The sequence below is a fragment of the Neopsephotus bourkii genome, unplaced genomic scaffold (assembly GCF_033783945.1).
Source record: "Neopsephotus bourkii isolate Nb327-2 ecotype Australia unplaced genomic scaffold, CSIRO-AGI_Nbou_v1 NB_13, whole genome shotgun sequence".
Classification (NCBI taxonomy): domain Eukaryota; kingdom Metazoa; phylum Chordata; class Aves; order Psittaciformes; family Psittacidae; genus Neopsephotus; species Neopsephotus bourkii.
Window position 1 is genome coordinate 1,053,069 of NW_026900530.1, and position 6,592 is coordinate 1,059,660.

Below are 6,592 nucleotides of genomic sequence, written 5' to 3' on the forward strand. Positions count from 1 at the left end.
AACTTTTTGCTTTCCTGAGTGTCTAGTTGCCTGAATTTGAAGAATTGCAATACTGAATCATCTTTTTTTTTTTTTTTTTTTTTTCCCCCAGGAATAATGCAACATCTTACTGATAATAGCTAAAACTCCCTGTGTTTTAGATTTGAATTATTTGTTCCTACTTTTTGTTTGTTTTTAAATCACCTATTTCTGCTTGGGCGATTTCTAGGAAGTACCCAGTGCATTTTACCTATACTCGTATCCCTTAGCTGGGGAATTCAGGGAAAAAAAAATGAAAAGAAAAAAAAATTGAAAAACAGAATGTGAAAATTAAAATAGTTCTTTCCTAATGGTTGGAACAAACAGTATCTGGAGTGTGTCTTTCTGTATGCAAAATATTTCAGTATTTTTATTATTTCAAGCTATCAGAATCAAACTTTTCATTTGTCTTCTATAACATGAAGGCTTCGACTTCTGCCATTAGACTTGCTAAAATGCTCTGTTACCTTGTATTTCATTTTCTAGGGAGCATGTTTATTTTCTTACTCAATGTCATGGTAACAGAAACACTTCCTTTATATTGTATCTAAGTTTGTGTTTTAAATACAAGCAGGGCAGGTTGGAGATTGCTGTATATCCCATGTGGAAATACAGCACTAGCTTTCTGGGTGCCAACACATACTCCCAGCTGTTGCTCTAGGGTCACAGATGCATCTCACACTGAATCAGTTAAAAATGCAGTAGCTGTGTTTGGGGACATAAGCTCAAATTTTCAGGGCCTGATTATTCTGTTAGTTTCATATGTGCAATTCCCACTGAAGTCAGCAGAAGTAGTGCATGCAGACCTGACAGGCTAATTTGGAGCCCAGAAATGCAAAGGATGTAATCATACATTTGATTTCTGTGAGTACTCATGGTCTGATTCTAACCCATCTACGCAATGTTATGATTTACCACAGCTTTTAAGGATTTGGATGGATCGAAAAATATTAGGCTACTTGTGATATTTTATTTTCAATGAACAGGGGAAGAAAAAGAGATGTGAAGTGTATGAGCTCATGCTGGACAAGGCCAGAAAGAAAAATGCATTCTACAGTGCTCTGAAACTGACTAAGACTAATACAATGTATGGCATACTATGTAAGGAAAAGAAATGTGAGACCCTGAGGAATGAAGGCAAGCTAATCAAAGGAATAGCTAATGGCCTAGAAGGAGGACAGGGAACAACCTGTTTCTTATGTAGCCCACTCAGTTCTTAGTTCAGAGGGCCCGTGTACAGAGTGCTGGGACCTGAGCCCAAGATCTTAATGATTTTGTCCAAAAGGGGTCAAATTCATGGCAAATTCTTTATGTCTATATATTTTATTCTTTGATCAGAAATGGACAATTTCTTCCACACAGGGAACAGAGCCAAGTACTGGTGCTGGACCACACAGCACCAAGTACGTGTGATGCTTTTGCACATGCTTCTCCAAAATGACTTACACCTGCAGTCCTACAACATGCCAGAGTGATACTGCTGGTCCAGTTGGCCTGCTGACTGATCAGCACCTCAGGGCAAATAAAATTGTCATGGAAAATGGATTTGGCACCTGAATCATCAATAGGTGAGCTGAGAAGATGATCAGTAAGGTCTGAGCAAGCTGATGCTTATTCCAGTAAGTGATTGGAGATAAAGCCTTTAATATGATGCTCCCAGTGTCAATATTAACTCTCTCATCTGTTTTCAGATTAACAGAACTGAGAAGCCCAAGAAAGACAGTGGAGGCTGGAGTGATGCTGATTACATTGGAATGTATAGCAGTTAGTTGAACTAATGGAGAACAGAATTACAGATGTCTGTAGGAATTCAAGGAGACTTACAGTAAAGAGGGTGGGCCAGCAGTGCAGTCTGCAAAATGGAGAACATGAAGGTTTGCTGAGTCCTCTCTCCTGAAGCCTACAGCTTTGAGAAATGGTGAAGATGTAGTCTTAGGAATCCCTAATTTCTCTGGCATCCCCAAATATACTAATTAATACTTGCAGACGGAAGTGAGAAGTGTTGCTTGTGTTATAAAGTATTAATGTTCAATTTTTAAACTATTTCTGTCATTTTTTCTGTGATGACAGCAGAGGACTATGCCATTGAAATAAAGTAGGTGTTTCTAGCCTGTAACACTGAAAAAAATCAGTCTGAGGCCAAGGATATTTAAGGCTCATGAGTAAAAACATACTTGTAAGACAGATACAGTGCAAGATGACCCCAAGAACGAAGAGTAAATGTAAGGTACTTGAATTTCACATGTTCTGGGGTCTGGGAGAACCTGATTTGCATTCATCTTTATTGAAACACCTGGCCAGTGCCCCCTGCACAGCCTTGGACAAGATGTACCTTTCTGATCAGTGGTCACCTGGAGGTTGCTAAGGAAAACCTGGCTGTTACCAGCTGTGAGTGACCACACGGGTCCCAACCCACAGCGAGAAGCACGTCCCTCCTCTCTGCTGCATTAGGAGGCCTTTGTGGTCACCTCAAGCACGTGGTGGAAGTGTAGCGGGCAGCCAGCTGCCTCTCACTGCCTTCTCCTCGGGCAGCTGCTATCACTAGCTTGGCCATGGGCTTCTCTCAACTCCTGCTCCTGAAGAACTCGTGAACCGAGCACCTGCGCTTGAATAACGGGACTAACGCCGGGTGCTGGGTGCTGCCGGGCACGGTGGGCCTGGGTCCACGGCGGAAACTGAGCGCGGGCCGGGGCAGCGAGGGGCAGCCGGGCGCAGGCAGACATCTCGCGTCAACGCCTGAGGTGGGCGAGGAGCCGCCATGGCCGCGGCTGAGGCAGCACATTTCCCGGCCCGGCGGAGCCCCGCTTCCCCTGAGCGCCAACGACCAGCGTCCCAACACGACCCATCCCGTCCCGTCCCGTCCCGTCCCCGCCCTGGGGCGGTGCCACCGCTCTCCCAGCCGTCTCGGCTTCTGGCCTAGAGGGCGGGTCCCCAGCCCGCAGGGCCTCCCTGTTGGGGAGGCCGTGAGACAGGACCCCTGGGTGTCCCTGCGTGCGGAGCGGCGTGCGTAGTCCTGCTGTCCTCTTTGTGCGGAGCTTCGCAAGCCACCGTCCTCCTCCTCCTGTCAGTTACAGCCGTGTCCAGGCTGGTAATGGCTGAAAGTCGCTGCTAGCTCGTTGGTGGTGGGAAGCGAGTTGACAGTTCCAGTCAGTGTGGCAGCACACGTTAATCGTCACACGAAGTCTTGTGTCAGCTGCTCCCCTCCACAGGCACGGTGAGGACTGAGCTGCATGCAGCTTGACCATCCACACATCCTCAAGTGTTGGTCAAAACTTCCTGGTCACTGTGGGGACAAGGCAGCTTTGACTGTAGCAGCGCTGCCTCAGGAGACCATAGTCACCTCAGGCATACGTTCTTCTTGCTCTGTTTGTGAGGGTCTGATAAATAATTTTAACATAAATAATATGCAGTTTTTATTGTCACTTTTGAACAGTTATATAGGAAAGCACGTAAGAGAGGGATTCTAGCATCTATTTAAAGCAGATGCAGTACATGTCAACTCTGGGGAAAAGAAAGCTGGTATTTGGAGCATACAGGACAACACAACCGCAGAGGAGGGGTTTGAAAGATGATGGTGGGGTACTTGGCAGAGGGCAGGAGAGGCAAAAGCCAAAAATGGAAAAGGTTGGAACAAGACTTGTAACATATAGCTTGGTAAGGCCAGAGGTAGGGTGGATAGGGAATGTGATCTCTGAACCTTGATTCAGATGTGATCATATAAAGTTTGCTATATTCCCATAGCCTATGTAGGACAGTTCTTCACATTTTTTGTAGTAATGTTTTCAACACTGAAAGAAATAAAAAAGGTGAACAGAGCAGACAGGCTGCATTATAAGGGAGAGCTTATTACTTACTGCTCCCTTATTAGGGAGAGCAGTAAATAAGGTATAGCAACCCCCCCCCCCCAACAAAACAAACCAAGAAAAGAACCCCAACCCCCCCAACCAACAAAGACAAACACCCCCCCAAAAAAACCCAACACCCCCCCCAAAAAAAAAACCAAACCAAACCAACAACCCAACAAAAAACAACCAAAAAAACCCCACTCCTATGGGCAGAGAATAAGTAGTCTGATTTTTAGCTTAGTGAACTGAAAGTAGTGGTGGGATACCTCAAAAGAAGTGTCAGAGAGGGAGAGAGATAGGGAGAGGTGCGATGTGGAATCAATAAAATAAATTAGCTGTATAATCTTGAGAAGGGATAAAGTTGCCTTAATAGGTAGCATGGGTAAAGGAGAAAATACAGAAAAAATATGACTGCTGTTGATGTGTATTGGGAGAAGAATGATGAAGGTTACCAGAAGAAAAAGCAGGGAGTCTGTCAGAATAAGACTTTGCTTTGGACAGAAATAAAGGACATGTGTTACAAAGACTGACTGAGAACAGAAATCGTGAGGAGACCTCTTGGTGTGTCCAAGAGGTGGTATTTTCAGGTAGAGTGTGTAAATGTTTGTATATATATAATACCCAGATTTATGCTGATGCCCTCCCTGAGCATTCTGGGGATGGTTCCCTGTAAACCTTTTTGCCCTGAAGTGGTGAGGCAGCAGTTCTACGGTGGCTGTTGGCCTCTGCATGTGTCTTGTACTAGAGCTGTTATGGCTTACCCAGTGAGTTTAGGTTCTTGTTAGAGGCTCAGTCCTACAGGGAGCAATATATGCAGCAGATGTTTGCAGTCATACAAAACAGCCTTTCAAAAGAGGCTGCATTTTTTTCAGTCAACCCAAATATGTTCCTATGTGAGAATGGTGAAGCAAACCAGCTGAAGATGTGTACAGGCTCGTAACATGAATTTCCAGTGCACATATATATTATTTTTTGGTGTGGGACAGCTGGTTCTTACTGTGGTGTCCAGATGTGTCTGTTGCATGGTAGTCCAGCTCTTTGAAGAGTTTTTTATCCTGGATTTTGGGTAGCTTGTATTTTGTTACTGGCCTTTCACTGCATCTCTGAGGTACTTCTGCTTGTCTGTTGACAGACCTTCATAGCACTTAACATGCAATCTGGCTGCATGACTTCTACTCCCCCTATAGTAGGGGAGAGATGAGTTTTCTCACTTCATGTGACAACAGTGGTTATGTCTAAGTTGTATGTACTGGTCATAAGATAGCATACAAATTGTCCACAAATATAAATGCATTTGTACTTTACTGCATTTTTAACTAGACAATGAGAGCAAGCTTTAATAAGAAAACAGTGATAAGTTATTAATTCATCTATCATGTCTGTTTGCTTCAGAGTAGAATTTGGACAGAGGTAGACAAGTAAATACAAACTAAAAGTGCTCTTTTGTGAATTTGTTTTGCAGATGTTTTCACATAATTGATATTTTTCATTTAATGCTGCTGTTAACGGCACACTGTGCAGTGGAGCCAGCATTTGGAAAAAGGAATTTGTTCCTCAAAAAAGAAATAAGGAAAAATGTTTCAGTGGAACACTGCAAGTAAAGAACGTTAATGCTGAACTTAGCTGTGACTCAGTTTGCAGATTCTGGCCTTACAGACAGATATGATTTCATAGAACTTTGCACTTCTACCTCACTTCTACTTCTTTGCACTTCCGCACATCTACTTTTTATTTCAACTAGCTTGTAGTAGCTACAGGTTCCTGGTGGAAGGGGCTGCACTGCTTGTTTCTGCTCCCATTCTGCTTATTGTTTGCCTTTCTCGTCCCTTTGCATAAAATCTAGTGATGATGAGGCTGCACGAGTGGAAAGGATTGGTTCAGCAAGCTGATCTGATGGAAAACTGATCTCCCCAGTAAAGAGATACAGTGTTCTGTCACTCAGGGGAACTGAACTTACTTGTGTAGTGATTGCACAGTGTCCACATACTGTGCAAGGGAGGGTCTGGAAATCTGCTCGTGCTTGTGGGAAGAAAGTGTGGGAACAGAATGAGTCCTTTGGTGGTAGTCTACAGTTACACTGTATTGATTATACTGGGAAGTCTTTTGTCACTGTTAAAGCAGCTGAATATATGAGACAGGTCAGTATGAATTCATCCACATTTAGCAGTGGACACACATTACACAGCTGTTGGTGTCTGCATTAGAAACTTTATGGAAACAAGTCTGAGGCAGAATTTGCTTTTGATTTCTGTATTATTGTGTATAAAAAGAAAAGCAAGCGATTTGAGTAATTAGCTACAAACCCAACAGTCCAATGGATGAGCAGTTTTCTGTGTTTATTGTGTTTTTTTTGTTTTTGTTTTTTTTTTTTTAAATACATCTGCTCGTACTACAGAGGTGGTACTAAACACAAAAAATACCGGCATAACCAGCTGTTACAAAATCCTCCTGCTCTGTATCAAGCAGAAACCTTCACTGGTGTAAGATTGGGTGAGGAAGTGGAGCTCAATTCCCTCACTCAGCTTGTATGCATGCCACAGTCCAGGCCTTCAGCTGTAGAGCTAAAACCTGCTGAACGGCTTTTCCCCACTCTCTTCATAAGATCTGTTGCACTGCATGCAGAGTGTTTAAGCTGTGTACTGGTTATTCTCAAGCAGCACAGAACTGTAGCTATCACCAGCACCCTGTCTTGAAACCCTTTTCTGTATGTTCTTATGCTTATCATCTAA

General features: G+C 43.5%; 1 long non-coding RNA gene across 1 annotated transcript; it reads left to right on the forward strand.

Moving 5' to 3' along the window:
- The first annotated feature begins 336 nt into the window (after positions 1 to 336).
- On the forward strand, positions 337 to 1,936 carry LOC133220488 (uncharacterized). The gene is made up of 2 exons (XR_009727751.1): positions 337 to 1,586; positions 1,710 to 1,936. It is a non-coding gene; the product is annotated as an uncharacterized LOC133220488 (long non-coding RNA).
- Positions 1,937 to 6,592: the final 4,656 nt, after the last annotated feature.